The following is a 6,215-nucleotide window of genomic DNA, read 5'->3' as shown; positions in this document are numbered from 1 at the left end:
ACCGTTAATTTAAAAACAAAATATGAAACATACTGGTATGTTAATATTGTTTTTAAAATCCATGTTCTGGATTTTCAACAATATTTTAAAACACATTTTTGTTCTATCTGTCTCTCACTTTTATGTGTAATTATTATTGACCTATTTTAAAATAAAATATAGAATAATGGGAAGGATCTGTAAAGTCATTATGAAACTTTGTTCTGTAGTATAGTGAAAAAGATTCAATTATAAATGAGACAACACAAACATGTTGTAGGTCTTACGCCAGTATATGCCAGTTCTATGACCCATGACTGAACCAGACCCATGAGTGAAGACACAACAGCAATAAATTGCAGCAACTCACAAAGAATGTCGTAAGAGTGCAGCTATTCAAGAAAGTGGGGCCCTTTGATTTAATAGCAACATATGATAAGAAATACTGACTTTATCAATATTAGTCCTTTCTCTTAGCAAATCTTCAAGGAATTTAAGTTTATGGGTGTGCCAGCTTGAAATGTTACAGTGGTCTCTGTATTATAATGATTGGTGATTGTTTTTTAATAGATACAATAGCTCAGTGAGTGTTTGGCATTCGTTTCAATTTCTTGGTGCTCCAGCCCTTTCTTCAGGAAGGAGATTTTCCTTTGCAAACAACTGAAGTTCACACCTCTTGTCCTGAAACAGGACTTCCCAAACAGATTTAACTGGGATGATTTAACTGGGAATTGGTCCTGCTTTGAGCAGGGGGTTGGACTAGATGACCTTCTGGGGTCCCTTCCAACCCTGAGATTCTATGATTCTATGATTTGTTTAAACTGAAAAACAGCACAGCACAGCCAGCTTTGCAGCCAGACAGTCTTGTGTCAGGATCCCATTAGATCTCCCAAATTTCTTATTACTAACCATGTTTATTAGGGTAGTGCCTTCAGGCCTACCAAGAATGGGCCCTATTGTGCTAGGCACTGTACAAACACATAGCAGTAGGTGGCCCTGCCACCAGAGAACTTACAATCTAAATAGACAAGACAGACACAGAGTAGGGGAAGGGGCATTATTAAGCATCATTACACTAATTAAGTCAATAATCAAATGGGAGACTGAGGAAAACCCAGTGTGCTAAAGGAATTGGTGATGATGACAATTCAGGAGTTGGTACTTTTTCTTCTAAGTCAGTACTGAACTGGTGTCCCTATGATGTTAAAGGGGCACTGAACTCCTAGAAATGCTCTGTGAAATCTTGGCCCCATTGAAGTCAATGGCAAAATTTCCATTAACTACAATGCAATCAAGAGTTCACCCTGAATCTGTTTGTATAGGAAAAGACAACAGTTCTGATCCCTAAAGATCACACAGTAGCTCTTGAAAGAGTAGGGATATTAGTCCTGATATCCTGGCTAAATTTCATCTTGGGCAATTACGTTCCTCCTACATAAAACTCCCCCTGCAGTTTCAATTGGATAAGGGATTCGTCATTTCCCATCTTCAGCTGTTGTGTAGTGTTGGCAGTGCTTGCTAAACAGCTGCCACATTCCACTGCCAAATTGGTTGCATTTGGGATATGGCTGAAGGGATTGTTATACATAGTTGGTTAGGTTGCTAAAGTCCTTTGGGGAAAGAAAGCATTTATAGAAGGATATAATTAGTGTCACTGGTTTTACACCCAGTTGAAGCGCCATTCCACACATTCCTTGCTGCTCTCTCAGTCTATATCACTTTAGATTGTTGACATCAGAAATACAGACTCATGAAACTGAGGTTACTGAACATTTTATTTATATTCAAGAGTTGCTTCCCATAACATTTAGAGTTTCCATTTTAACTGTTTTGTGGGGGTGGAGAGAAGGGTTAGGTTCCTCATTTTGGGTCTCTCACCCTTTTTAAAGCCCTGACTGTGACCCACAATTGGGCCCTGGCAGTGGTATGCTGTGTAATGCAATTTGGGCTGAAGCAGATGCACTGGAGAACATCAATTTGGATCTACAGGCAAAGATATACGCACTGTACTTCTCCCTTGGGAAATTTTGTACTGACAGGAAATTATACTATGTCAAGTACTCAGCTGGCAATGATAACCATAATTCCCATCTTTATGTAAACATTTTTTTTTGTAGAAAGTCTTATCAACAAATTTCAAATTATCCTTGCCACTTGTACCCCAAAAGTGCTTATATAAGCCACAAACACTACAATTCAGAGTAAATTGCCTCTTAATTATAATGATACCTCATCTGGAGTACTGTGTCCCATTTTGGGCCCCACACTACAAGAAGGATGTGGAAAAATTGAAAAATGTCCAGCGGAAGGCAACAAAAATGATTAGGGGACTGGAACACATGACTTATGAGGAGAGGCTGAGGGAACTGGGATTGTTTAGTCTGCGGAAGAGAAGAACGAGGGGGGATTTGATAGCTGCTTTCAACTACCTGAAAGGGGGTTCCAAAGAGGATGGATCTAGACTGTTCTCAGTGGTAGCAGATGACAGGAGGAGGAGTAATGGTCTCAAGTTGCAGTGGGGGAGGTTTAGGTTGGATATTAGGAAAAACTTTTTCCCTAGGAGGGTGGTGAAACACTGGAATGCATTACCTAGGGAGGTGGTGGAATCTCCTTCCTTAGAAATTTTTAAGGTCAGGCTTGACAAAGCCCTGGCTGGGATGATTTAGTTGGAGACTGGTCCTGCTTTGAGCAGGGGGTTGGCCTAGATGACCTCCTGAGGTCCCTTCCAACCCTGATATTCTATGATTCTAGGTCATGTGAGTTAAGGATGCATCAAGATTTTTTCCATTACAAAACTTCTATTTCCAGGGGTGTATTGCTTCCCAGCAAGAATTAACTGCAGGGGGAATCCAGCCATACAAAAATCTTACCTTCTAGGAGAGTTGTTTTCATTATACAATAAAATCTGAAATAAACATTACATGTGATGCTTATTACACAGTAGTGGATGACTGAGCCTTTCATGTTGTTGTTCATTCCATTTTTAACTCCAGAAAACTGTTTGCATTTGTCCAAAATAAAAAGTGTCTGGAGGGTGAGGCAGAATTAAACATGACTGCAGCAGTCAGGCCAGAGCTCTATGCCTGCACTGCTCACTGCTACTGAGTCGACAAAAGGTTAGGGCCCACAGGCATTTTTTTCCTATAATTCAAGCACTGGGAGTGGGTTGAGCTTTGTGGAAGTGGCCACGAATATGGACTGTCCAAGACGGGCACCAAAAGTGCCCACTTTTTAAAATCTTGGCCCTGGTGTTTTGGCCTCTTTTCTCTTTCCCACCCATTCCCCACTCCAGACCCCTCCTGGTCCTGCACACTAGAAGGCTGTGTAAGGGGAATAATACACAGAGGCAGTGGCTTGATTCAGGATCACGTTGGCCTACAGGGAAATTTCCCAAAAGGCCCCAGAGCCTCTCACTCAAACCTCTCCAAGCAGTGGTAAATTAAGCTCTGACCTCCCATTGATCTAACTCCTGGCTGGGTGCAGTAGATGGTTTGGATACACAACTCACATTGAGCGAGGGGATTTAGCACCCACACCTTTCAGTGGCTTTATTTGGAGCTATGGGGGCCCCCACCCGCAAAACAGATGGGCACATGGTATCATTCACCTCTCCCCGAATAGGCCTGGAGTACGAGTTGCTAGCTATCTAGCAGTTTCTGAGGCTAATCTGTGTTCCGGTTGTTGCCCCCCTCCATAGAAGCTGGGCACTCAGATTAGTGGCAGAAATGTGTTTAAAAGCATTTTTCAAACACAGGCTCAGCACCATCTGTCTTGATGAATTGGGCCAAAAGGTCCCTTGTATATTTCTTATGCATAGGGATTTTCCTTTATAGTCCTTGTCCAAAATTCCTGCTGCCATTCCTGAAGTGTTCTAGCTAGTTGCCACCCTCCACCCCAGAAGTGGCTGCATTTTAGCAATGCCCAGTGATAAGCAGTGGGTGATCAGTTAAAATGAAAGGTGACATGTCTGCATAAGATACTATTGTGATATTCAGATTTTGCTCTCATTTTGTGTTGCTTTTTTAACGTTTTCTAATTTTTTTAATTAAAATATATATATACTTTCTAAAACTAAAAACCAGCAGGTACTTTTCCCAAGAAGGGGGGATAACTATGTGGCCACGGAACAATGAAGTTACATTTCCTTAATACCAGCATGGCAAACAAAACAACACACTTCTCCATAGTGAGGTTTCATTATCACACATGCGCGCTCTCTCTCTCTGTCCATTCTTGAGGCCAGGTCGCTTTGTATTTGCTCTTCAGATGCATTACAGCTCAGACATTCTGTCAAGGGCATTTATAAGTCTTGACATCTGCACTGTCCAATGGCTGCTCTTCCTGGGGTTTTCTTCTCTCCAGCTGCTCAGGAAGCGGGTTGCTTGCAAAGGGTTAACTCTTTCTTCTGATGGCTCTGGCATGGCTGCTGCTGCTGAGGAAAAGGTGATACTTGTCTGACCCAGGCCTGAGAGCTGCAGAAACCCCAAACATGCTTAAGGATGGGAAACTGCACATATAGAAACACAAGTGGCAAAAGGCATCAGATTTTTTTATCAACTGGGCAGTGAAAGTGGGAACGTGGGAGCTGTTGCTAAAATGATGAGCGAGAGCACCAGATATTGCAAGACACCCATCTGCCTCCATTCAAAGCATGCAACCAGACTCACTTATTTTATCTATAACTCACATTATATTTTACTTCTTTCTCAGTGGGACCAGAAAGCTCTAGCACACACAGCATGGTTATTAATGGCAGCGGAAAGCCCTTAATTTGATTGGGAGTAACTGATAGATAAAACTGGAGGAAAAAATAATAGATTATTTAACTATTCTAAGCAGCCTGATTAAACAAAAATGTGTCTTCCTCCCTCCCCCACATCAGCTACTGTGCAGGAAACGGCTTTTGTGATGCCAGCAGCATGTCTGGATCAGAAAGCCTATGAGAGCGCTGGCTGAAAACAAGAGCATTGCAAACAAAACTAACCCTCACCTTATTCCCCAGCAATTAAAATGGCTTGTGACCGTCAGCAGCAAATCCTCACCTGGATGATGCTTTGACTGGCAGGATGGCTGGCTGCAGTGCTTCATCCTTCCCCTGCACTGCTGTTGGGGCTCTTAGAGCAGGTAGATGATGTAGGAGAGGATCACCAGGCCGATGATGGCAAAAAACATTAAGATGAAAATATCCAGCATGGTGGATGTGGCAGAGACAGGGGCACAGGCTGCCTGTTTGGGCTGCAGGGGAGGGAGAGCCTGAGCTGGAGATGCTGCTGCAGTGAGGGAGGCAGGCAGGCAGGGTGGCTGTAATGGCAGAGACAAGGACTAGCCCAGATCTCGTTCCCCAGCCCCCACAGTATTTCCCTCCTCTCCCAGCTGGAGGACAGAGTGAGGATGCCTGATCAGCTTGAGCTATAGCTTTTCACCAAGGATGACAGCAGAGTTTAAAAAAATAAAAAGGAGGGGTGGGGGTGGAGAGCAAAGGTTCAAACTGGGGAGGAGGGTCCAAAGGCAGCCCCCCCAGGGCTCCTAAGGCTCCGACTGTACACAAAGGAGCTAAGCCCGCCGCAGAGCTAGCAACAGTAATTTACCTCCAGGAAGAGTTGCTTTGCGATCCGCTGTTTCGAACAGACCAAGTGCCAGGCTGCAGCTGGTTCTCAGGAGGCCGAGCTAGCTGGCTGTGTTGCTGCTAATATTTGCAGCTATGGGCCCTGGCTGGGCAGAGGCACAGGCAGGAGCGAGGTAATGGGACAGCCCCTTGGGGGCTGCTTTTGTTATGGCTCAGACTTTTAGTACTGTCGGACATGTTGTGGGGCTGGGGCTCACTTATAAACCCCACTCATCACTGCAGCAGGTCTGGATAGGTTGATGCCTTTTTGGGCATCCCAATGCAGGCCTGAGCTGCCCTGTTAAGACATCACCATGGAACATGGGGCTTGCTGTGTGTTTGCATGGCTGGCTGTAGAGAGACAGTGATGATGAGAAAAGGAGGACTTGTGGCACCTTAGAGACTAACCAATTTATTTGAGTGTAAGCTTTCGTGAGCTACAGCTCACTTCATCAGATGCATTCAGTGGAAAAGTGAGCTGTAGCTCACAAAAGCTTATGCTCAAATAAATTGGTTAGTCTCTAAGGTGCCACAAGTCCTCCTTTTCTTGTAGTTAATTCTGTATCTCATGATGTGCCTGGGCAGCATTTAGCACAACGGGGCCTTGTTCTCAGTTGGTGCCTCTAGGTGC

At 44.0% G+C, this 6,215-nt stretch overlaps 1 long non-coding RNA gene across 2 annotated transcripts; it reads right to left on the bottom strand.

The window, feature by feature from the left end:
- Positions 1-1,736: 1,736 nt before the first annotated feature.
- Positions 1,737-5,533, bottom strand: LOC140903896 (uncharacterized). Of its 2 annotated transcripts, none has more exons than XR_012156379.2 (2): positions 5,022-5,533; positions 1,737-4,411 (listed from the first exon to the last, which is right to left on the bottom strand). It is a non-coding gene; the product is annotated as an uncharacterized LOC140903896 (long non-coding RNA). The 2 variants fall into 2 exon arrangements; XR_012156380.2 differs by having other exon boundaries at positions 1,737-4,408.
- Between the last annotated feature and the right edge of the window lie 682 nt (positions 5,534-6,215).

The sequence above is a fragment of the Lepidochelys kempii genome, chromosome 27 (genome assembly GCF_965140285.1).
Source record: "Lepidochelys kempii isolate rLepKem1 chromosome 27, rLepKem1.hap1, whole genome shotgun sequence".
Lineage (NCBI taxonomy): Eukaryota > Metazoa > Chordata > Testudines > Cheloniidae > Lepidochelys > Lepidochelys kempii.
This window is presented reverse-complemented; position numbering and strand designations above follow the sequence as displayed.